The 26,342-nt window shown below is 42.7% G+C and overlaps 1 protein-coding gene and 1 long non-coding RNA gene across 2 annotated transcripts in view; both read right to left on the bottom strand.

Annotated features, from left to right (window-relative positions):
• Positions 1-26,342, bottom strand: part of ntrk2a (neurotrophic tyrosine kinase, receptor, type 2a) — a 280,149-nt gene that overhangs the window by 167,519 nt on the left and 86,288 nt on the right. The window lies entirely within an intron of this gene.
• Positions 9,769-23,790, bottom strand: LOC137369213 (uncharacterized). The gene is made up of 2 exons (XR_010974896.1): positions 23,714-23,790; positions 9,769-10,159 (listed from the first exon to the last, which is right to left on the bottom strand). It is a non-coding gene; the product is annotated as an uncharacterized lncRNA (long non-coding RNA).

Genomic DNA, 26,342 nt, shown 5'->3' with positions numbered 1-26,342 from the left:
CACTTTATTTTATTCTATCATGGGGTGTGGGTGTCGCTGACATTCCGAATTACCCTTGGCAACTGATTGGCTTGCTAGGTCATTTCAGAGGGCAGTTAAGAGTCAACCACATTGCTGTGGGTCTGGAGTCACATGTAGGCCAGACCAGGTAATGACAGCAGATTTAATTCCCTGAAGGACATTCGTGAACCAGATGGCTTTTTACGACAATCAATGATAGTTTCATGGCACCATTACTGAGACTAGCTTTCAACTGCAGATTTTAATTAATTAATTAATTAAATTTAAATTCCACCATGGTGGGATTTGAACCCATGTCCCCAGGGCATTAACCTGGGCAGCTGGATTACTAGCTCAGTGGCATTACCACTACACCACACTACAGTAACAAACTGAGAAATAGAAGAAAGACCTCCATTTATATATCTTCTTTCATGACCTCAGGGGTCCCAAAATACCTTACAGCCAATGAAGTACTTTTGAAGTGTATTCACTGTTTTAGTGTAGGAAATGGTATCAGCTAATTTGTACACAACAAGCTCCCAAAAACAGCAATGTGATCATGATAAGAAAATCTGTTTGTGATGTTGGTTGAGGGATATAGATATTGATAAGGACACTGTGGAGAACTCCCCTGCTCTTCTTCGTAACAGTAGCATGGGACTTCAACAGAATTGGTAGGATGTTAATATTAATAGACATTCTTTGCTGCTGTTTGGAATTTAAAAAGGAGCACTGATGGTCATTCTTGGAAGCCAACATTCACAGGTACCATCATACAGGAACAGGGCAGTAGCACGCCAGACATCATGGGCTGAAATAACTGCCCCATTCCTATCTCCGATACACCTGCCACCATTTTGGTTCAGGGCTTCACATGGGTAGCCCAGGGTGGGGTTGTATGATGTACAAATGATCCTGACGCAATTTTGAGCTACCAATGGATGAAGCATGCACTACACACACTCTGCCCATTAGAACTAGATGTTGACCAGCCTAACCACCTAACAAAGTTCTCACAAAGGGACTGCTGCAGGTAATTTCAAAGTTTATACTTTTTACAAACTTTTACAGGACGAAGGGGCACTCCTAACTGCTACACAAAAATCTTACTACCCACTCACATACCGCTCAGACTCCTCCCTCTGCAGCTGCTTAATATCCTTTAACATTCGACATCAAGCTCTGTTCCACAGAGAAGCTGGTGGATATTTCCCTTCCCACAGTCAGCAAGCTGCCTGTGATTGCTGTTCAATGTTCACAGCTCACTGAAGAAATGAAGATAGGCCTGGCCATCAGAATTGCTCAGGCCACTCACCAAGTGCACTGGGTAGCTGGCGAGTACTGAGATCATATTGTCCATCCAATGTCCTTCTCAAGAAGACAGGCATTTTAATGGCTCGACCTCTTTTTCATTTCATCAGGGGGCTGGGTACACTGAACCAGGCAGCTCACCAATCGGAAAGAGTGAAGGGAGCCAGGAAATTAGGTGTGAAAGGGAGTGGATGGAATTGCAAGGTGAGGGGGCATGGGCAGGCTGACACAGGGTGCCTCAATTTACTCTGGCGCCATTAAGAGCATTCATCCTGGCCTTGCAGAAATAGAAAAAGGCATAAATTGAGCTAGTTTTGGAGCAGCCTTTAAGGACCATCTATTTCAACTACTGGTGGTGAGTAAGCCAAGAGCAAATACTTGCACTGTGCAAGTCAATTGCTCTTCAACAGGTTAAAAACTAAATGGACCAAATGACTGGCCCCATAGGAACAAGAGATATCAGGGGATGGAGAGGTAGTCATAGAGTCTCTGCTGCTTTATTGTATCGTATATTATGCTCTGCCAGAAATAAATGAAAGTAAAGTCAAAGAACAACACAACCATTTAAGCATACCCCAACTGTACCTAAGGTCTTGGTGTTAATCCCGAGCTGGAGGCACAAATGTTGGGGCATTCATTACTTCAAATCACAGACCTAAAAGCTTTAAGAAGCTACACTGTGAAATGTGTTACTAATCAATAATAATCGTATAGTTATCAAGCGTTTGATAGCTATATTTGTAGTACAAAAACTAGCATAATCTGTCAAACAAGATAATTTGCACAAGCAATAAGATCTTCCTACTTTTCAGGAGAAAAAAAAGGTGACTCTAGAAAGATATTAGTGGGGTCTGTCTTTATTGTCCTTTAATGCCAAGCAATAAACATTCATGGTCTGTAACCCATCCAAATTGGTACCCACTGGAGTTAACATTCCCACAAATGAACATCCGTGTTCATTTTATGGTTCCTGTATTTCACCACCGGCTCTGCATTATTAGTTCCAGCACTGTATCAATGCCAACTTATAGCAGCTTACAGCATCATTCTGAACTTATTTTAATAAACAGATGTATTGTTGTCCTTAATGGTGAGCAATTTCATCTGTGTGATTTTCCCACTATATTGGACCCCATATTCCTCTCCACTCCCCTTGCCTCACTTGCCCATCACCTTTAACCAGATACTGCAGCCAAAGTACACTACATGTCTTGTCTACAGAGCAGTCAAACTTGCTGTGCCAAGTCATTAGCATGGCCTGTTTTGTACCTCTTACAGGGCCTCATGCCAGGAAATGGGGATGGCAGTGCAGCAGCAGGCCAGAGATGGGACACTCGGCTCAGGGCCTTCTGGCTGCTGCTGGAAAGCAGTAGGCACAGAGTCACTTACCTGGGGAAACCCTGGGAATCTGGATGACAATGTAAAGGCGATGGAGACCTGTCATCTGGGAATTCAACATTTCCTAGGAATTTCGCAGAGGAACATTGGGACCATTATTTCTTTTTTTTAAAAAAAGCTGTGCATTATTCAGTCCTGAACATACCATAAGTTACAAAGGAGTTAAACCTCTCCACTTTTTTTAGTTTTGTGAGTTTTCCAGAATGTACTGAATGTTTAAACAGAAAACAGCTGTTAAATCATCACCTGACAGCTTGTCATATTTGCTGACCTCTTACCATTGGACAAATATTACATCCAACATATTTTTGAAACCATGATTATGGCAGTTTTGTGATCCTGCAAGGTGATGTCATTTGTGATTCAGGACAGACAAGTAAATACCTTCATGGTCTGACAGGATGCAGTCTAACATGGACAATTTAAAAGTTGAGTTGAGTCTGCTTCAGAGTAAGGAAATGTTTGATGGGCCCAGATTTGCATTATTCTAAAGTACAGGCTCATAAATTGTTAGTATAATTGTGACAAGCAAGGCAAATTCTTATTGGTAATACTTTACCACTAACAGTCAAACTTTATTTTTTCCAAAGTCCCATAGTTTGAGGTTCTGGAAGGGAACACGGTATGTTGCCATGGAGCTCATCCAATGATATTAGTTAGTAAGAGTAGTCAGCAAGTTAGCTACTAGCATCGCTAGGCCCAGTACCATGACTACTTGGGTTGATGACTGGCTGCTAATAGTGAACGTGTCAACAGACAGCTACAGTAATCATAGTCAAACCTGCATGATATTACACTTGGCACTGTTGTGACCTCATCCCCATCCAACTAAAACATATGCCAATGTGTTGCATGTTTATTTTCATGCACCAGGTAACTGGGTCACCAAGTGCAATGTCAGTGGCAGATCTAGTAGGCATCTTATCCTTTTTGTGTGCAGAGAGTAAGGGGGCTAAATTCGATAGCTCCCAAAAACAGGAGCAGGGATCGTGATGCACGATTAACCCACACCTGTTAAATGTAACGCAGAAAACACACTTGCTCATTTGAATGATTGTTAGTTGTATATTAATTGTGTTTAATTGCATGCAGTTGGTGGCCATTAACTGGAGATTAACTTGTGCTCCTATAAATAGGAACAGTCTGAAACTGGGGTTTTTGGGTTAGGCAGTGTATGTTTGTAATGTGCATCTCTGTAAATGAAAGCTTATGAAAATATGTAAAGATTGGTTTCAGTTCTATCTTTCACTGCCTGACTTTTTGGCATAGAACAATTGCTGTATCGAGCCAGTATGCAACAACGGGGCAAAAGTTGAACTTGCAACTATCACTTGAAGCTAGCTGGCACTGCTTAAAAAGGAGGTGTATTGTGGCTGCAGCAGGAACTGCAGTCGTGCAGGAGGTGAAGCTAACCTGGGAAACAGTGAAGAATGCATGTTCCAAGGTTTTGAGATGCTGCACTGAAGGCCTTGTTGAAGGAGGTGGAAAGGAGAGACGTTCTGTATCTCCAGGTGACCAGGAGACCCTCTACAAATACATTGAAAGTCAGTGGGAGCAGATAGTTGTGGATGCTGTCCTGCAAGAAGTTCAATGATCTCTCACGAGTGGTCAAGGTCAGTGAATGCATCTTCAAACGCCATTTCCTACCAACTGCATCACTAGCCTTGCTCAAATCAACACAGCCTTCAGTCACCTACCAACAATCAATCAGGACTCATACCTAAAATTCATACTTCCACACACCCCTAACACTGTTGCAAGTCTCAGGCTTGCACACACTGGGTGAAATGGTGTGCTCTTAGAATATGATCGTGAGTTGGGACCATTTCCAGGTCTTGAACCCGCACTGACTGTCAGGGCGCCTGCCTTCAAGATCTTCCTGAGGGCGACCAATTAAGAGGCCGGCTCCATGTCTGCCGTACAATAAAGAACAGCAGGCGGGTTCCTGAGACTGCAGGCTCAATCAGAGGGCCTGCAGCCTTGGACCAACAGCAGCCCCAATGCCAGAGGTGGATGCTGCCACTGTTGGAGATGGAATGCGAGGGTGCCTCCATCTTGAGCGCCCTCTGAACAGGTTATAATTTAATTAAATAAACGGTGGCCACAGCTGCAAGGCCACCCCTGTGGAGGTGAAAACCCTTCACAGGTTGGTCAGCAGCAGCAGTGTAGCCCACTGATGGCTGTGGCTCCAGTGGAGGGGAGTAAAACAGGAGGCCTCATGGGCCCCCACCCTCCCTCACCACCTGCAGGCAAGCTGCCTCCAAGCACCTGCCGGGCTTGTCCCTCGGTGGAAGGTACATCTACCGTCGGGAAGACCCCGGTGATGTGCCCAATCAGCCCACAAATGAGCACTTAATTATGCAGATTGGCCACCTGCCACTGCCAGGAATTTCCCTGAAATTCCTTCCAGTTCTGCCTTGACGTCCACCTCTGTGGGCCCACAAAGATTCCACCCACTACCAACTTTCAACGAAGACAGCTACATCACCTAAACACAGTGCACCACACTCACTGACACACTTCCCTCTCTCTTGCAGGACAAGGTAGCACACAACTGGTGGCAGCAGGAGCTAACCGGTGGGGTCATACATGCCTGCATGTTCAATCCCCTGTGGAAGAGACAGTGCTGGCCATTGTTAGGAAGCCCATTACTGAGGCCCTGGCCAATGGGTCTGAAACTATCAAAGCTGATGGTATCTTCACCCATTCCTCCTTCTCACATCCCATTTCCCCTTCATTCCATACTTTCTTCTGATTTACAAGCTGCAGATGATGTAAGCATGCACCTCTTATTTCCACTCCCACTTCACACCATACCACATCTTACCCTTGTGCCTTTTTCCTTTCAGATGCTCAAAAGGTGCAACCTGGCCAGGCAGTGCTGGAGCAAAAAGAGAGTGATGATGAAGACACAGCACTGTCACTTGATTTCACACTCACAGCCACCAGTTCAAATACTCACACTGAACTTACTTTAGAGGTTAGATTAGAGGTGGGATCTGCACATGATGGGCTGCCAGGCCGGGAAAGCCCACTTCTGTCTTTTCGTGTCCCCCCCCCCCCCCCCCAACCTGCCTCGGAGCGATCCTTTGGTCGTTTTAAATCTAAGTTTCAGGAGGCGGGATTCTTGTCCCTTTAAAGATGGAGATCCCACTGCCAAGAGCTGCCAGCCAATCACAGGGCTGGCAGCTCAGCAATATCATCAACACCACTGGGAGGAGTGGCCACTGCCGGTACTGCAGAAGCCTTGGAAACAAGCCCAGCACTGGAACACTGGACCTCAGGTAAGTAAGGTGGAGTCGCCGAGGCCAGTCCGGAAGGCCCTGGTGATGGGTGGTCATGCAGTCCAGGGAGAGGGATTCCCAGGGGGTAAAGTAGTTACCAGCAGTGTTCCTCCATGGGCCACAGATTGCCCTTGGAGGTGGGGACTTCCCCACCCCAAGCCCCCAGAGAGACATTTTGTATTACAAGGCACCCTCCCCACGTGGCAGAGGGACCCCCCCACCACCTCCCCACCGCTGGTAAGATCCCAGTAGCTGTGGGGAGAGGCCCTTAATTGGTCGTCAATTTGTCGTACCTTCCACTTAAGGGCCTCAATTGGCCTCTGGGCAGGAAGGCCTTCATCAGCCTATCCCGCCCCTGGGAAGATCACATGGCAATGGGGAGACGATGGCTCTCCAAACCCGCCATCCATCGCGATACTCTGTGCCCCCCACCCCCGCCTCCGACCCTGCCTCAGGGATCACATAAAATCCTGGCCAATGAGACACCAGGCACAAGTGGACTGCAGCCAGGGCAGTGGCAAGGATAGCACTGGTACCAGCTTGTCAGAAGGTGAGGTCGCCCATGGGTTGCACTGCAGAGGGCTCGGATGAGAACTTCTAAGGAGCATCCTACAGAAGACACATGATGGGTATACACAATGAAATGCTTTGTGCATTGGGAAGCCTGCTTTGTGCATGGAGGAGTCCAGCACCAACTTGCCACAGAGCTTTGCACAGAGCTTAAAGCATGTCTTTTCCATCATAACCATGATGCAGCATCTGGTGGTAGTATCACAGATTCCATTGCAGCACAAACTACAGCTACCCAGTATCTGAGTGTTGTACTGGAACTCACACTTTGGTTGTGCACAGGCAGCTTGCTGCCAGGCAAACTCAGACTTCTTCTATCATTGCTGTGGATTATCATGTGCAAAGGGCTACTGCTATGGATGGCGCTGCTGAGACTACTGAGCTGCCGACACTCTGATTGGGCCGGCAGCTCTTGGGGGAGGACCCCGTCCTTAATAGAGATGGCAGCCCCGGCGACAGCCACTTAATTGGCTACCATCGGCAGAATGCAGCCCCGGGTCCCGCTGTTTGCAGAAGCAGGGTCGCCCCCTGCTTTTGGCCCTGGCAGTTGGGACTGCTGCCTCCGGCCATGAGAGCACATGCAATGTTGCGTGGGTAAGGAATCAGCTGAATGGGCTTTTTTGTTTTTCCTTGTTGCCTTATGTCCTTATGAACCCTTCGCATCAGTCTTATGAAGTGTGGCACTGGTGCTACCATGGAGAGATGTGAAAAGGAAAGAAAATAAAGTAAGCGCAGAGAGGTTTTGTTATGCCCTGTTCCACTAAGATCAACACTTGCATCGGCGTTGATACAGACAGGAACAATAAAATGCTATCAGCAGTTTGTAATAAACACTGCAAAAGCAGCCAGAGACACAAGAAAATGTGAAGATGGGGGCAGTCATGGACATTTTTGCTTAGGATTACTCTGACCACCATTATATACCACTACTGCTATTCCAGTTTAAACAGTGACACACCACCCCCCACCACCACCACCACCACCCCCCCCCCCCAAGATAATAATACATTTGCTTGTACTCTCACCATTAGCAGTTTAATTTTGTATTCCAAACTGTCAGCATCTGCTCTATTCATTCTTGTTCTTGTCAGGTACCCTTTAAAAATATTTTTGTGCACAATTGGCTTGAATAGGCTTCCTGGCTGGTCTAAAAAAGGCTTAACAATCTAGGAACACTCAGTGGAAAAGGATTTTGTGTGAAAACATTCCCCCATTCAGTCACTATTGTGTCCAGGGGTACTCCATAATCTCCATAAAGGAATAAAAGCCTCAAGCCAAGCATAGAAAACAGAAGTTTTTGTTTTTTTCCCCAATAAATACAGGCTTGATTTTATTTGAAAACATATATTAAATCAGAACTATTCCCAGAAGGGAAAGGGTGGAGGGTGAGGGAGACATGCCAGTTCTCTAACTTCATTTTAAAAGGTGACTACTGTAGGTACTGACAACCTCAAATTAATTATAAAAGTTGTCCTTCTCGCTCCTCTCATAATCCACTTCTTAATCCTACTGACAGCCTGCACCAAGCTTCTTTCCCACAAAGCCTGCCACATTTACACATGTAAACCCATCCCCCACCACAAAGATATTTGATTCCTATCCAAAAGAAACATAAAGGGTGACTTTTCCCCCCTCCCAAAAACCCAACAAGAATATTAATAGGAAAATGAAAAGCCCACTCAAAGAGAACAACACTTGAATCAAGTTCTTTCTTTTCCAAAATCTGTTCCACCACTTAAAACCACAGATGCTCTGTCCTTGAATTTTTAAACGGAAGGAAGGATACTTAGATATAGACAATTTCTACATAGCTGAGCAGTTGCTAAAATATAGGGAAAGAAATAGTTTTATCTAGACATGTCATGATAGATTTCTGGATTATTCATTTAATTACAAGTACTGTTGTCATATCAAGCACAACTATCATTTTACCATAGTTAAAAAACCCAGCCCCCATCATATCCTGTGTCGTACTTTAAAAGATGAAAATCCCCACTTTAAAAATCTATTCCTATGTCACCAAGAAAAGGCACATCAGAATTTTTGGTACATCTCCTCTCAATTACCTCAGATTTCATCAGAAACTAAAAATAACTTTTAAAAAAACTTGCTTTTAAGTGTAAAAATATTTGGTTTCCAATGGGCTGATATTTTAATTCTACGTGCAAAATTATTTGAAACACAATATGCATGCATACAATTTATAAAACAAAATAGAAAATAACCCAGAAAGTGCAGTAATATACTTTATAAAGAACCACTGTGGGACAACATGCCTTTTGTTATTACCTTTCCCGGAAAGAGCTTAGCATATTACCTTCGAAGCCTGTGCAATGTTGGCACAGGATAAATGAGTATACTGTGAGATGGCATTTACTGAAGTGCACCATTAAATTGGAAAGCAGAATTTCATACAGCTCAATGAGAGCTATTATTTTCATGGTTTCCAGTACGAGTTCAATAGCCATTTCCTTTCCAAATCTGGCTGCGCTTTTTCAGCTACTGATTGATTGGGACAGGGCAAGGGCAGGAAACATGGTTCAGGCTCACCTCTTCTTAAAAAGAAAAAATATAAGTCACAGACGGTGCATTCCTGTCTCAGTTTAATGAATTGGATGTGGCTTTGGATTTGCAGCAGGTTATGCTCGTTTTGAATGAAAATCACACCACCAATGCTGGGTTTCTTGTCAAGAGCACAGGATGTTTAACAATTTCATTACACAAACCATATCTGCATCTAATTTAGAGCAAAATTATTTTGCTTGGTGACATTAATTACTGTTTCAGATTCAAAAGAATGAATTGCTTAAGGAGCAGATATGATTCTGAGTTTAAATGATTTTTAAAAATACAAGGTATCAATCTCCTATTCTTTACAAATATATATGTTTATATCATAAATTAGATGTTTTTGAATCTTCCTGTTTATCCCCATGTAATAACCTCTGATGCTGAAAAGTATGGTGTGATAATGTTCATTTGTTAGTATTACTTCTATTCTATATTACTTTCTATGTTTGAAAATTACAAATGATTTGCTTAAAAAATCTGACAATTCAAACTTTATGCATAATAATATATACATACAACAACAAAAAGAACACAAGAATGTCAAATAATAAAATTATAATCATATTCCAGGAGGTGGAATCAATAATAGCCACAAACAAAATAGAATAAATGATAAAATACAACCAAAACAAAAAGGTACCATCATTTTATTGGTAGCATTTCAATTAAAATAACAAAACAAAAACAAAATAATTAAATCCTAACAACATGAAATTTAGAAAGTTATTTTACAACCAGGATTCTGCTCTGAATCAAACATGAGAGAAGAACATATCCAGCAAGTCTTATGGGCCATTACTTTAATTATAACCCTCGCCATGTAGCATTGAGTTGACCCATCAAAAGGAAGTGCAGTGGAGCAACAATAATGAAGTCAAATGGGTAATTCGTTTTAGCACTTAGAGCTCACTTTGTCATGCAATTAAAGAGGCAGTATCCCTTTTGGTACATTTCCTTAAAATCAAATCTGCATGACAGCCTTCTCCACTTGTTTCACCATTCCACAATATGCCGTTGTCTTCCTATAAAATTTAACAAAAGAAAAATGAAGACAGGCTGCAAAACTTGTCTGATATTCACTGGATAGTGAAAAGGTTTATTTTTCCATTCACCCAAACCCCTCCCTCCAAAGATACGCGCATTTCTTTCTGTGAATAAACAGACAGAGATAAAGATATGGCTTTTCGAGTTGGTCTTATATAAGTTCTACAGCACTGGATGCATCAGGCATTCTATAATGTGACTGGAGTGCATATAGACAAATGCTCAATGCTGCAGAAATGGACTTAAGACTAATCAATTAATGAATTATAACAAATAAAGTGCTTTAATTAGCTCAAATCCCCATGGCAAACCAGAATCTTTACATTCCTTCACTGAGTAGCCATTTTGTAAATCATTTGGCACCTGTGCTTTTACGACCAAACATGGTAACGTTTATAAAATTTAAATTAATCTTTTTGAATGAATGTCTGTAGCAAGGATAAGTGCCTAATAAACCACCAATCATTTTAATGACTTTTTAGTTTACTCATAATAATTGATTAACACAATAACATCTGTTAACTGTTGAACTATTAGAAATGGGTTAAGCATTCCAACCCCATTGATTCCTGATATTTTCCCTCAAATTTTCTTTCCTCCTTCCCTGAAGGCACGGAATCACACAGGGCTACAGTATTTTTGGCACCTATGACCTTCCGGTATCTCATCCAAGTGGTCAGACTTCATGTGTGAACCTGAACACGGAATGTCAACTGACTATTAATGACATTGAATTTAAGCACAGAAAAAGGCCATTTGGCACAACTGGTCTATGCTGGTGTTTATGCTCCACATGTACTTCCTCCCACCCTATTAAACTATAGGGGAACAACATAGTTGAGCCTGATCTTGTCTTTAATAAACTTCCAAACTGGATAGCACAAAAAAGAACCCTGGTGCCAATTGCCCTGTCCCAGCATTGCTTTGACAAAGGGTCAGCTAACCTAGCAGAGACCACGGATTAAACCTGGAATCTTGATCTCTTTAGCTTGGTGTCACATCTTATGTTGCATTTAGTCATTAACCTATTGGACATTCGCAGCACCAACAGGGAGCTTGCTGTTCTCCAGCCACAAAATCCTGGCAGAGCTGTGGCAGGACCAATGCTACAGCAGCACTAGAGGTGGCTGGGCATTTAAAGGGATAGAAGCAGAAAGACTGCATTTATATAGCGCCTTTCACAACCTCAGCACATCCCAAAGCACAGAGGACAGATGGGGCCTTGGTTTAATGCTTCTCGGAAAAATGGTATCTCTGACAGTGCAACACTGCCAGAAAACTACACTGGAGGGTCAGCTTAGATTTTGTGTTCAAGACTCTGGAATGGGAGTCAGCTGCCAGTGCCACACACAAACTTCCCCTGCTGAGCCTGAAGGTCTCTGTACTGCTGTAAGACCAGGAAGATTCAACTCCAGAATTTGTTGAATGGCAGACACTTCAACAGCAGACTGATGTGCACTGTCTGAGAGAACATCAGTATTTGAAGTTGCAATATTTTTCAACTGGAAGATTCTCAAATCAAACATGGTGGGTCTCACATGGTTATCCTGACTTCAAAATAGTACTGGGCAAATACAAATCAGCTCATTATGCATGAACTTTAATAAAGCACATGTATTTAAATGACCCAAAATGTGACAGAATACTTCAGTTTTTCTGATTGTTTTAATTTGGATTAATTTTAAATGATTAAACCTCTTTACAGAAAATAATAAATATTGACAGGTTTCTAAGTAGAATGACACAAAGTCATTGTTAACTGAATTATCTGTAATGTGAGCCCCCCCATACTCCAGCTTCATGGTTGGCCAGTGACTGGCAAAATAGCATTTCTATCTTAGTCCACCTGCTTGTAATTACTGTCCCTAGCATGGGGACATGAAGGCCACAGCAGGTGATGAAACGCCCACACCCCAGAGTGCAAGGCCTGAGAGATTTTAGTTTCCAGATTTCATTAGCACTGTCAATGGGAATGAGGTCACTGCCAGTCGGTGGAGTCAAGAGCTGTTGGGGAGAGGAGGGGGCGTAGCAGGCCACCACCTGGAATCCAGGTAAATAAGGCATTGGGGGAGATTGGGAATGTCCACAATTGATTGAAGTTGGGGGAAGGGGGAACCCAGGGCCGGGGAGGCCCATTGTATCATCCCTCTATCTGATTCCCCGCCAGCTAAAATGGTGATGGTGAGAACACATCAGGAGCGTAGAGCAACCCCCTGGCCCCGCCCACCATCTTAACCCCCTACCTGCACTGTTCCGCTGGGTGGGGGTGGATTTAATATTCCCCCTAAGATTATTTATGTAGATTAATTTTTCTTTTGCAGTATTTTTATGATTCAGAACAAGGTGGGGCTGCACAAATATTGTGAACAGGTCAGATTTATCTATTTTCATGTCTCTCCTCCCCCTTGAGCAGGATAATCTCATAAAACCGCTAATGGAAACTGCCGATTTCAACAAGCACAATAAAAAGTTACACAGATTCACGCTGCATATGGAATGGCACAGCCTTTTTTTTTTGTAAAATTGAGCTCTAATTGTTTTTTAACGTACAAAATATTTCACGACTTACTTAAAGCAACCAGATTTTCCATATTGACAAATACATACCTCTATCATATTGTTAGTTATATTTATTTTAAAAGGAGATGGACCACAGAGATAAAATTGTTTGGGGCAAAGTGATTAATAAGGACATTTTACTATTACCAGGAGAACCCATATATTTAAACTTTTTATGATGGAAGAAATAAAAGAATCAGTGGAGCCCTACTTGTCCTTCCATCAGTGAAAAGTCAAGCTGGCAACATGAATTCAACCAATATTAGATTTAATCTAACAAGTATTAAACATACAAGAACATTCTCTAAACTACAAAAGGCCGCCTAATTAATGCTCCATCTAGTGGATAAAATGCTATTTGTAGCACTTTGATTAAATGGACTTTACTAATGTGATCAAGCACAGGAGATGTGATGGCTTGACTCCATCACCTTGCTTATATATTCAGGGGCACAGAAGTGATCTGTTCCCATATTATAGTATGACAAATATCGGTATTATTTGCATTTAATGCCTTTTGACAATAAAAAATAATAATAATGATGAAAAATAAATTTACACAGTGAGCTGTTATGATCTGGAATGCACTGCCTGAAATTGTAGTGTGATGGAAGAATATTCAATAGTAATTTTATAAAGGGAATTAGATAAATACTTGAAGGGAAAAATTTGCAAGGCTGTGGAGAAAGAGCTGGGGAGTGAAACTAATTGGTTAGATCTTTGAAAGAGCCGGCACAGGTATGATGGGCTGAATGGCCTCCTTCTGTGCTGCAACATTCTATTATTCTATTATTATTCTATTAAAACATTTTTCACGCAATGCACATGCATTTTTTTGAAGTCGATTGACTGTTATGTGGACATATGCAGCAGTCATTCATTGCCAGAAACACCCCACAAACAGCGATTAAATTAAATAGCCACTTAATCTGTTCCGGTATTGGTTGAGGGAGAAATGTTAACCAGAATTCCAAGAAGGTTCCATGCTTTTGTTTGAATAGTGCCACGGTATCTTTGACATACACCTGAACATTGAAATAATAGCTCATCCACTGACAATGCAATGCTCCCGTACAATCTGAGCCTGGAATATAATCCAAACCCTGGAATGGACTCAAGTTCAAAGTATTCTGACACTAGAACATGAGTGCTACCAACTGAGTCAAATTGACACACTAAAACCATATATCTGAGCCAGATTTCAAACTGGTATGACATAAGAGCATAAGAAATAGGAGCAGGAGTAGGCCATTCGGCCCCTCGAGCCTGCTCTGCCATTCAATAAGATCATGCCTGATCTGGTCGTGGCCTCAACTCTACTTTCCTGCCTGCCCCCCATAACCCTTGTAGATCAAAAATCTTTGTTGCTCAGCCTTGAATATATTCAGTAACCCAGCCTCCACTGATCTCTGCAGTAGAGAATTCTAAAAATTAATGAATCTTTGAAAGAAGAAATTCCTCCTCATTTCTGTAGTAAATGGACACCCCTTATTCTGAAACTATGACCCCTAGTCCTAGATTTCCCCACAAGGGGAAACATCCTCTCAGCATCTACCCTGTCAAGCCCCCTCAGAATCTTATATGTTTCAATAAGATCACTCATTTTTCTAAATTCCAATGAGTATAGACCCAACCTGCTCAACCTTTCCTCATAAGACAACCCCTTCATCCCAGGAATCAACCTAGTGAACTGTCTCCAATACAAGTATATCCCTCCTTAAATAAGGAGACCAAAGCTCTATGCAGTAATCTAGGTGTCATCTCACCAACCCCCTGTATAGTTTTAACAAGACTTACTTACTTTTATACTCCTTCCCCCTTGCAACAAAGGCCAATATTCAATTTGCTTTCCTAATTACTTGCTGTACTGCAGGCTTTTTTTTGTGATTCATGCACAAGGACACCCATATCCCTCTGTACCATAGCATTCTGTGGTCTCTCTCCATGTAAATAATACTTAGCTTTTTCATTAATCCTACAAAAGTGGATAATATCACATTTTCCCACATTGTACTCCATCTGCCAAATTTTTGTCCACTCACTTAATCTCTCTATATCCCTTTGCAGACTCTCTGGGAGGAATTTTATGCTAGCGGTGGGGGTCTCGATGTCAGGGGAAACCAATGCTGAGATCTCCGCATCCCGTCTTCTACAGAAGGACTGCCGAATTTAATGCCAATCAGGCACTTAACTGGACAGTGACGGGCTTTCCATAGGATTTAGGACCCTGTTGCTGGAAGTCCAGCCTAGCACAGGAGCAGCGCTGGAATCAGGAATGGTTGGTCAGGGCAGGAGGGGTCTCGCGGGGTGGGGGCTATGGTGGGGGAGGGAGGTTGGCAGCAAGGGCAGGGGGATGGCCCTCAGCAGGCCCCCCCTTCCCGGTGCTGGACCCCTCATTCCTCCTTCAGGCACTAAATGCCTTCGAACAAGGGAGCACCCCCCCACCCCACCCCACCCCCCCGGAGGCCATGAAGTAGCCGCACAGGTAATTGTGGCTGTGATGGGAAGAGGCCCTGAATTGGAGGTTAATTACCCAGTTAAGGGCCACAATTGTCAGCAGGGTGGGAAGGCCGTTTACAGGCCTTTCTACCCCAGACTAAATTTCAATGGAAGCGGGATGGTACTGGGGTCCCACCACTGCCACCATGCCACCCGATTTTATACTCTCCCCACCTCCAAACTCACCAGTTGAGCATAAAATTCCACCCTCTGTGTTTTCCTCACAACTTGCTTTCCTACCTATCTTTATATCATCCACACATTTGGCTACAATACAATCTGCCCCTTCATCCAAGTCACTAATCTCGATTGTAAATAGTTGAGGCCCCAGCACTGATCTCTGTGGCATCCCACTAGTTACAGTTTGCCAACCTGACAATGACCCATTTATCCTGACTCTGTTTTCTTTTAGTTAGCCAGTCCTCTATCCGTGCTCGTATATCACCTTCAACACCATGGCCGTAATTTTAGGGTGGGAGGTGGGGGTGTAAAATGGAGTGGGAGGCTGGGGGGGGGCCCTTCCCAACCCACTCCCGCCTTCGCTGCCAACTTACACGGGGCGGCGGCGGCAGTGAGAAATAGCCTGCTCGTCCAGGCCAATCAAGGCCCTTAAGTGGCCAATTAACGGCCTCCGCCTGCCACCACGGGGATTTTATGGTTGGCTTGCGGGTGGCTGAGGCTTCAGTAAAGCTGCCTGATAAAAATTGGTGGCCTTCTGGCAGTGTGAGGGGGGCAGCACCCTCCTGATCGGGCACCCCCGAAGCCCCCACCGCCTCCAACGCCCAACACACCTCCACCCCCAACCAACCCCCCTTGTCTCACAGTGGTCTGAACGATTGTCCCTGGTGAGGCCCCAAAACCTTACCTCTTTTCCAGTGCTGGTCATCATCTTCATCCTGAAGCTGGGTTGCAGTCTCAGCAGTGGCCACTGCTCCCAGTGACGCTGCTGGGACTAAGAGCTGCCAGCCCACTGATTGGTTGGCAACTCCATTAGGCAGGATATCCTGCCTCAATGAGGTGGAAGTCTTGCCCAAGACCAATTAAGGACCTGGGGACCATAAAATCCGGTCTGGATCCCCAGGCCTGACAGAGGCGGGATCACTACCAACTTTTCGGTTGGTGGACGGTTCCCCACCGCCCACTGTAAAATCCAGCCCCATGAGCTCTTAACTTGTGTAGTAACCTTTTATGTGGCACCTTAATGAATGTCTTTTGAAAATTCACGTACACTACATGTACTGGTTCCCCTTTATCTACCCTGCTAGTTACATCCTCAAAGAGGTTTAATAAATTTGTCAACACAATTTCCATTTCATAACACCATGTTGACTCTGCCTGATTGTATTATGATTTTCTAAATGTCCTGCTACAACTTCCTTAATGATGGGTTTCAGCATTATCCCAATGACAGATGTTAAACTAACTAGCTTATAGGTTCCTGCTTTCTGTCTCCCTCCATTCTTGAATAAGGGCATTACATTTGCGATTTTCCAATCTGCTGGACCTTTCCAGAATCTAGAAAATTTTGGAAGATTACACCTAGTGCATCCACTATCTCTGCAGCCACTTCTTTTAAGACCCTCGGATGCAGGCCATCAGGTCCAGTGGACTTGTCAGCCTTTAGTCCCATTAGTTTTCCGAGTACTTTTTCTCCAGTGATAATGATTGTTATAAGTTATTCCCTCCCTTTTGCCAACTGATTTTCTACTATTCTTGGGATGCTATTAGTGTCTCCTACCATGAAGACAGATAAAAAATATTTGTTCAAAGTCTGTGCCATTTCCTTGTTTCCCAATATTAATTGCGCCGTCTCATCCTCCTAAGGAACCAATGTTTACTGACGAAACACATGCTTTAACACTGAGCCAATACTGACATCTTATAACTGATCTTGTGCAAAGGTAAAGATTAGCAAAACTAGTTATTCAAAGGTTTATTAAATAAATACAATTTAAAGTTATGATCACCATTGGTCGATTATCGCCAGGGTGTGGATACTCTTTAGCAGCCATTCACTAATCCAAGGATTAGTTCATGTGCCTTTAGATGGCATTTCCTCTATCGAGGCTTCCACTGACCTCCTCCAAGTGTTTATTCATCCAAAGTTATTACTACTTCCTGGAGGTGGCCAGGTGGATTAACTACCATCTAATGTTGAGCAATCACAGCTAACACTGTGCACTGTCTTATGGTAGCAGATTTTAATACCTGACCAGGTATCAAGGTTCTAATAATTTAACAAAATAAATGGCCTTGAAGGTATTTAAAACCTGAATTTAAAAAACTGGAGAAGGAAATTTTAATTCCTAAGGCGGAAGCCAGCAGTATGTGCAGACAAAAGCAAATTGCTGCAGATGTTGGAAATCTGATACCAAAACAGAAAATGCTGGAAATACTCAGCAGGTCTGGCAGCATCTGTTTGTCTGTCTGCATGTGTAGGCAACCCACTTGGATGCTGCAGAGAGAAACTAACCCATTTTAACGACCAGTCATAAATAATATGACGTATGATGTGTATAGGACCCTGATTGCATTTTAACCACGAACTGAGTGGGGCGCCCTCTGTGCCTGACTCTCTCAGTGAGACCTCAACTGAAAGAAGAGGTGCTGTAACTTAAGCTTCAAACTTTTCTTTGAGGTATCAGGAGGAGCAGGCGTTCTCCCCTGGGCCCCACAAGTAAAGTCTGGACCATTGCTGCCCGCTTCCTACCCAAGAGACCCATTTAAAACCATCCCCACTTCTGAGCTCCAGCGGGTGGCCTCCAGGTTGCCTAATGTTCAACTTCTGGGAGCTAGGCAGCTGCCTGTTTGTCCCTATTTCAAGCAGGCAGTTGTCTAGTGTTATGAAAATGAGGCCTGACTGCTCTCCACATGGCTTTCCTGGGCAGAGATTTAAAATTCCCCTTTGTATGTCAGCTTTTAAGAGGCAAGCCATTGCAAAGAATTCTGATTCACTGTACTATCCTTCTGTTTTGCTATATCCATTTGTTGAATATTTTTGTGGAAATAGTGAATGTTGCATATACCATTGGGAGTACTCACTTGGAAAACGTCCCAGGTTGAATTAACATACACACTTCATGCTGAAGCACCTTCAGATTAATGATTGTATCTCAGCTGACGACAATTCAGCTCTCTCACAATGTCAGTCGTAATAGATTGTTCCGTTCATACTCCCACTTATAACATTATTATTCAAGATTAAAGCAACAAAAAAATCCAACGGTCAACAGATATGAATGGAGCAAAATTAAACACATTAATGTTTGTCATACTGATTTCTTTGTGCCTGATTTTTTTTATTTAAAGATTTCAGGAATTGTTACCTATCTATAATTTTCGATTGTTAATGTACAATTTACACAGTGCTTGGGAAGAATCTATTGGATAGACCGGGGTGCATTGGTATTGCTGACATGGCTTTTTGTCAGCTGTGGCTCAGTTGGCAGCAGTCTGAGTCAGAAGGTTGCAGGTTCAAGTTCCACACCAGTGAACTGAGTATCAAATCTAGGCTGACACTCTAGTGCAGTACTGAGGGTGTACTGCACTGTCAAAAGTGCCATCTTTCGGATGAGATATTAAACCAAGGCCCCATCTGGTCTCAGGTGGACGTAAAAGATCCCATGCCACTATTTTAAAGAAGGGTAGGGGAGTTATTCCAAGTATCCTGGCCAAAATGTTTATCCTTCAATGAACATTACCAAAAAAATCAAGATTATCAGTCACAGTGCTGTTTGTGGGAGCTTGCTGAGTGCATATTGGCTGCCTCATTTCTTACATTACAACAGTGACTACTCTTCAAAAGTACTTAAAAAGTTCTTAAAAGAATTTTGGGGCAGCCTGAGGGTGTGAAAGGTGCTATAGAAATGCAAGTATTTCTTTCTATACAGCTGGTGAGAATAATGCGAGATCATCAAGGAAGTTTACTTGTACTCTATGGAATTTGATTGAGTTCTGGGTGCGGGGGTGGTGAGGAAGATATGAAGCTCCAGAATACAGTAATTAGTCTTTGATTTTTGAAAGGAACTTGATGGTCAGATTCCCTCCTTCAGGGCTATTAAATACCATGGGAAAGAATACTATATTTGGATGAAAGAACAAGTAAAAGCTGAATAATGCCAACAATAGCATTAGTTTCACACTGTGCTGTGTAACTCAAAGACAAATAAACCTCAAGTATCAAGAGTGCACTCCCCCTTCTTATTATCATTTTAAATCTATTAGTAAAACCTATAAAAATACACAGAAATAGACTTCAAGCCATAAATGTCTGTGTGGCACTTCACAGTAAAGAATACATTGGTACATGTTTGCAACACAAAAAAATTGTTCTTAAGTAGTTTGTCTTCCAGCTGGTAATTCTAATCAATGAAGAAATGCATAGCCTGAACATGCTGTATTGCTTTTTTGATGTAGGTGGACAGACCGACATAGGAGAAGACATTCCTGACCTTGAAACTGATTTATTGATTATCTGGCATTCCTCTTAACAGAGAGAAAACTGAAACCACTGTTACTGAATCATTAATGAAGGCATATGCAGTTTTCTTGACTACACTGTGCATTCAGCTACTGCACTAACTCGACTTTGTCCGCTAATAAGAACTAAAAGCACATTTCAGTGACAGTGCTCCTTCTTGATTCTTCCTCTCATGCTCATTCTTCATCCCCTGTATCACTTTTATTTGCATGCACCTTTTCAAAGAAACTCTATATAGCTATAGGGTTTAGTTTCTTACTATATAAATAATTCTGTAGTCTTTATCTAAACTGTCTTCTGCTCCCAGATAAGCATTAAATCATACCTTAAAGTAATACATTACACTTCAGAAGTCATAATGTAAGGCATTTGAAGTTCATAAGAATAGATATTGGGGAGGTATTGTTCTTGATTAATTATCCCTTTACAATATAGGGGACACAATTGTGAATGGTCATAGCTGTAGTCACACTGAAAGTGATCGTGAAATTGTAACTGTAAGCATACATTCACTATTTGACTGTTTTCCGAGAAGACACCGGAAGTAATGTAAAGCTCTCCTGCCATATACACATGTGTAAAAGTCCACCTTGTGTAAAATTCGACAAAATTTAGGCCAACAAAAATCCTGAGTTTTTTTCCTACATCTTGTGTAAAGGTCGACTTTAACTTTCAAAGCACAGACAGAACATTCTAATCAGGCAATAGTATAAATACCCAAACATTTAGCTAGGACTCCCACATTTTTTCAAAATGGTGCCAAGGAAGAACAAAGACCAGGTGGAATACATAAAAAAAAGTTTGCTCATCTGGGATATGTTTAAATCGCACCTAGTGGATGATGTTGTCGCTGAGGTTTGATCACATAACACTGATGCACTGGATTTTGTAGTCCAGCTACCGCTAGTGGCAGTGGGTGCAGAAAATGGCAGCCATCCCCCATGGGACCCTCACCACTGTGCTGCCACAATTCTACAGTGGGCAGCCACTTTGCAGATTGAACTGCAGACAGTTCAATAAAGTGCAGGGTTGACCCCTTCCCTTCCCTATACAAATACTGCAGAGTTGACCCCTTTCCCCTCCCCTATACAAATATTGCAGAGTTGACCCCTTCCCAATGCAATAGCTGCAGAGTTGACCCCTTTCCCCCTTCCCTATGCAAACACTGCAGAGTTGACCCCTTTCCCCCTTCCCTATACAAATACTGCAGAGTTGACCCCTTCCCAATGCAAATACTGCAGAGTTGACCCCTTCCCAATGCAAATACTGCAGAGTTGACCCCTTTCCCCCTCCCCTACACAAATACTGCAGAGTTGACCCCTTCCCAATGCAAATACTGCACAGTTGACCCCTTTCCCCCTCCCCTACACAAATACTGCAGAGTTGACCCCTTCCCAATGCAAATACTGCAGAGTTGACCCCTTTCCCCCTCCCCGATACAAATACTGCAGAGTTGACCCCTTCCCGATGCAAATACTGCAGAGTTGACCCCTTTCCCCCTTCCCGATGCAAATACTGCAGAGTTGATCCCTTTCCCCCTTCCCTATACAAATACTGCAGAGTTGACCCCTTCCCTATACAAATACTGCAGAGTTGACCCCTTCCCCCCTTCCCTATACAAATACTGCAGAGTTGACCCCTTCCCCCCTTCCCTATACAAATACTGCAGAGTTGACCCCTTTCCCCCTTCCCTATACAAATATTGCAGAGTTGACCCTTTTCTCACCTCGGAGGCGTCAGCTTTCCCTGGGCGGGAAAGTGAAGGCTCGTGAATGCAGCACGTCTCGCTAAAGATCAGGAACTGAAGGTAAGATTGCAGCGGGTTACATTTAAATTAATGCAAACATCTAATTAGCATATGGAAAACAGGATCCCATTGCAGAGTGGTGAAGGGGCCCCACGTTGCTTCCCCGCCGCCGGGAAGATCAGGCTAGGCAATCCTGGCATCCGGTTCCGTGGCGGACACTGCTGCTCCAATTCTCCGGCCCCCACTGCGCCCCCCACCCCGCCATGGAACCTGATGTCAGGCTGGGAACAAAATCCAGCCTGATATTACAATGATTCCCAGTGGTCTTACCAGTGTGGTCCAACCATTAGATGTCAGTATCTGTCTGTATCTCCAGGGTGGCTATTATTTTGGTAATAAAAGTTCGAAAGTCCTCAAATTTCAGCCTCAAAAATTGGTTTCAAAAATTCGACTTCTGCATGAATTTAATTGAGATACAACTTGTATTCAGATGGCCTCTTTAACATAGCAAAGCATCACAAGAGGAGCATTAAACAAAATTTGACACAGAGCCACATATTCGGGCAGATGCTTGGCCCAGGAGGTAGGTTTTAGGGAGCATCTTAAAGGAGGAAAGAGAGGTTTAGGGAGGGAACTCCAGAGCTTATGGCCTTGGCAGCTGAAGGCACAGCTATCAATGATGGAGTCATTTTCATTCACAGGATGTGAGCATTGCTGACAAGGCCAGCATTTATCACCCATCCCTATTTGCCTATGAGAAGTTGGTGGTGAGCTGCCTTCTTGAGTACAACTGAATAGTTTGCTCGGCCATTTCAGAGGCAGGTAAGACATATAGGCAGATTTCTTTCCCTAAAGGACACGAGTGAAACAGATGGATTTTTATGACAATCCTGTAGTTTTATGGTCACCATTACTCTTTTTATATTCTTTCAGGGGATATGAGCATCGCTGGCAAGGCCAACATTTGCTGCCCATCCCTAACTGCCCTTGACAACTTGCTAGGCCATTTCAGAGGGCAGTTAAGAGTCAACCACATTGATGTTGGTCTGGAGTCACATATAGATCAGGCAAGGGTTTTTACAACAATCAATGATAGTTTCGTGGCATCATTACTGTGACTAGCTTTCAATTCCAGGTTTCTTTATTAATTAATTGAATGTTAATTCCACCAGCTGACATGATGGGTTTTGAATTCATATCTCCAGATTATTAGTCCAAGTCTCTGAATTATTAGCCCAGTAACATAACCATATGTTCCCATACCCCTGAATAGAACACATTAAAACTGGCAATGCTCAAGAAGACAGAATTGCAGGAGTGCAGATATTTTGAAGGGTTGTCGGGCTGGAGGAGATTACAGAACTAGAGCGGCGTGAAGCCACAGAGGGATTTGAAAACAAAGATCAGAATTTTAATATTAAGATGTTGCTTGACCAGGAACCAATGTAGGTCACTGAGCACAGGGATGATGCGTGAACAGGACTTGGAGAGAGTTAGGACACAGGGAGCAGAGTTTTGGGTGACCTCATGTTTATGGAGAACATGGGAGGCCAAGAGTATGTTGGAATAGTCAAGTTTAGAGGTAACAAAGGCATGGGTGAGCATTTCAGCAGTAGATGAGCTGAGGCAGGGACAGAGTTGGGTGATGTGACAGAGGTGGAAATAGGCAGTCTTAGTGAGCTTGCAGATACGTGTTTGGAAGCTGACCTCAATGTCAAATATGACACCAAGGTTGCAAACAACCTGGTTGAGCATCAGACAGTTGGCAGAGAGGGGAATGGAGTCAGTGAGTAAGGAACAGAGTTTATGGTGTGCATCAGTCATCCTAATATTTAGTTGGAGCAGATTTATGCTCATCCAGTACTGGATGCCAGAGAATCAGTCTGACAATTTAAAGACAGTAAAAGGCTCAAGAGATGTGATGGAGAGGTAGAGCTGGGTGTGATTAGTGTACATTTAGAAACTGACAGTGTTTTCGGATGATGTTGCTAAGGAGCAGCATGTAGCTGTGAAATAGGAGGGAGCTAAGGATAAATCCTTGGGGGTATCCAGAGGTAACAGTGTGGGAGTGGGAAGAGAAGCCATTACAAGTGATTCTCCAGCTATGGCTGGATTGATAAGAATGGAGCCAGGTGAGAGCACTCACATCCAGCTGGACGAGAGTGGAGAGGTTTTGAAGGAGGATGGTATGGTTAACCGTGTCGAGGGCTGCAGACAGATTGAGAAGAAAGAGGAGGGATTGCTTACCTTTGCCACAGTCACATAGAATGTCATTTATGACTTTGATAAGAGCTGTTTCGGTCCATTGACAGGGGTGGAAACCTGATTAGAGGGATTCAAACATGGAGTTCTGGATCAGAACTGATTTAGAAGACAACAGCACATTCAAAGATTGTGGAGAGAAAAGGGAGGTTGGAAATGGGACAGTGATTTGCAAGGACAGATGGGCAAGGGTTGTTTTTTTGAAGATGGGGTGATGACAACAGATTTGAAGGAGAGGGGGACAGTCTCTGAAGAGAGAGAATGATTAGCAATATCAGTTAACATGGGAACCAGGAAATTGGCTGGTCAGCAGGTTAGTGGGAATAGTTGAGGGAGCAGGAGGTGGGTCTTATGGACAAGATGAGCTTGGGGAAGGCATGAGGGGAGATAGGAGAAAAACTAGAGAAAGATATAAGTTCAGGTCTAGGTCAGAGAGGATCCTTAGAATAAGTTTGGCCCAGTGGGCTATTGGAAAGGAGAGAAGAAACAGAGGCAGCTGATCTAATGATGTCAATCTTTCTAACAAAGAAGTCCATGAGCTCCTCACATTTGTTGTTGGAGGTGAAGGTGGAAGAGACAGGGGAGAGGGGTTTCAGAAGACAGTTTGCAGCAGAGAAAAGAAGCTGGGGGTTATTTTTGCATTCCAGGATGATCTTGGAATAGTGAGTAGTTTTGGTAGACTATAGCAGGACCCAATAGTGCTTTAACTGGTCCAGCCTAATCTGGTGGTGAATAGCTAAACCAGTTATCCGTCATATCAAGTCCTTGATGTTAACATTAGTTGCTCAAAATGTAAAGCGTTTCAGTTCCCAAAACAGAAATCTCTTCACTGAGATGGGCACAAGAAAGATTCATAAAAACAAAAATAACTAGTCATGGTGACATGGTGAAGGTTCCCATTGCCAACACATACTTGGCACATTTGGATTGAGTGTGTGTGTTTTCCAAGGAAGGATAAGTAAATATTTGCTGGATTGTTTATTTAAACCTAGCCCTAACAACACATTAAGTTGCATTCTTTTGCTTTTATTATTCAAATCATTAAGAGTTCATCTGTACTTTCAAGGTGAATGCATCATGAGCTCTGTTAAAAATCAATACAGAGAGACTATTTTAAATAGCCACAATGGAAAAGAAAACTTCAGTCTAATAAAATTATGGTTTACTTCTGAAGCAATTGCTATGTCTGAGCACACATTTAAAAATAGCGTTCCGTGCACCATAGTAATCTCATTTTGTAGACCTATATTTAGTACTACTGACGTCCAGCAATGGAAAAAAAGAACACTGCAATGGTTGGTCTTAAAAAAATATAGATTATCTGCGCTTGCCATCCTTGATGTCCAGAGTAGTATGATCTCCTACTAGATCAATATAATGCTTATAGGCCTTACTTTTTATATTAGTAATATATCTAACCTACAGCATTTCTCACACAGACAGCTCGCAAGTGGATTTTAAAAGATGCAAGTGATCCTTTTGCACATAAAAGGTATGTACTGATGGGGAATGAAATGAAGAAGCCTTCACTGTTCGGGGAGCTTCAAGCTCTTACTCAAAAGTAAATTGTTGAGCTTTCTTATTTTTATAGCATATGACTTATGGTCTTCAGATCATTACATCGCCACCGTTGGACTCTGGATTAGACAACTGTATTTCCAATGTACCTATTTCTTCATACTATACTGCTAATTTTATTTCTCACTAATCAACTCAATAGTAACAACATTGTATTTTGTTCACAATTCATTGATTTTACATGATTGTTTTAATGATTCATAAGGACAGAAGAGAGAGAGAGCAATGTTATCTCCCTCTATCCTGGTGAATTGTACTCATTAAAACAATAGTACAAAGACAATAAAGTAGTGATGAAATTAATAGTGTTGGCAAAGCTGTTGATCTTAGATTATCACACAATAAATTTGTAATGCTGTCAGAATCTTTTATCTTTTGAGTGATATATCGTCACCAATCAACGATACAAATAAACGGATCCTCAGTACAAGCTTTGTGAAGAATGTATCAAGCAGCTGATAGAATCTCTCACAAAGTTTAGTTATTGATCTCAGCCAAATAGCAGAAGGGAGGCACTGAGTGGAGGCCAGATGCTTCCCTCCTGGGGAGGAGGGAAAACTGGATGGAGAATCATCACTCAGATTCTCTCAAGCACCTTTTACTAACTGACTTATAGAATCATAGAATTTTACAGCACAATAAAAAATAATTCATCCCATTGAGTCTGTGCTGGCACTAAAAGAGCTCTCCACTTAGTCTTGTTCCTCTGCCCTTTGAAATATTTTTCACGTGCTTATTTACTTTCCATTTAAAAGCTCATAAGGATTCTGCTTCCACCACTCTTTACATTAGGGCATTAAACACGCTGATAATCCTCTGTCTAAAACTGTTTCATCTCTCCATCCCTTTAGTCTTTTCGTGATGCTATTAAATTTCTTAAGATGGAGCCCTGGAAGTATCTTATGTACCCCACCCACTCAGCAAGATCTCGGGCCACTAGAAAAAGGAAGGAAATAATTCATAAAAGTACATACCCTCCACCCCCATCCAAAAATATGTATATTGGGCATCATGGCTTCATCCAAGTTGATGATCT

This window comes from Heterodontus francisci, chromosome 4, assembly GCF_036365525.1.
Source record: "Heterodontus francisci isolate sHetFra1 chromosome 4, sHetFra1.hap1, whole genome shotgun sequence".
NCBI lineage: Eukaryota > Metazoa > Chordata > Chondrichthyes > Heterodontiformes > Heterodontidae > Heterodontus > Heterodontus francisci.
Note: the sequence above shows the minus strand (reverse complement) of the source record. Positions and strands in the feature narration are given on the sequence as shown.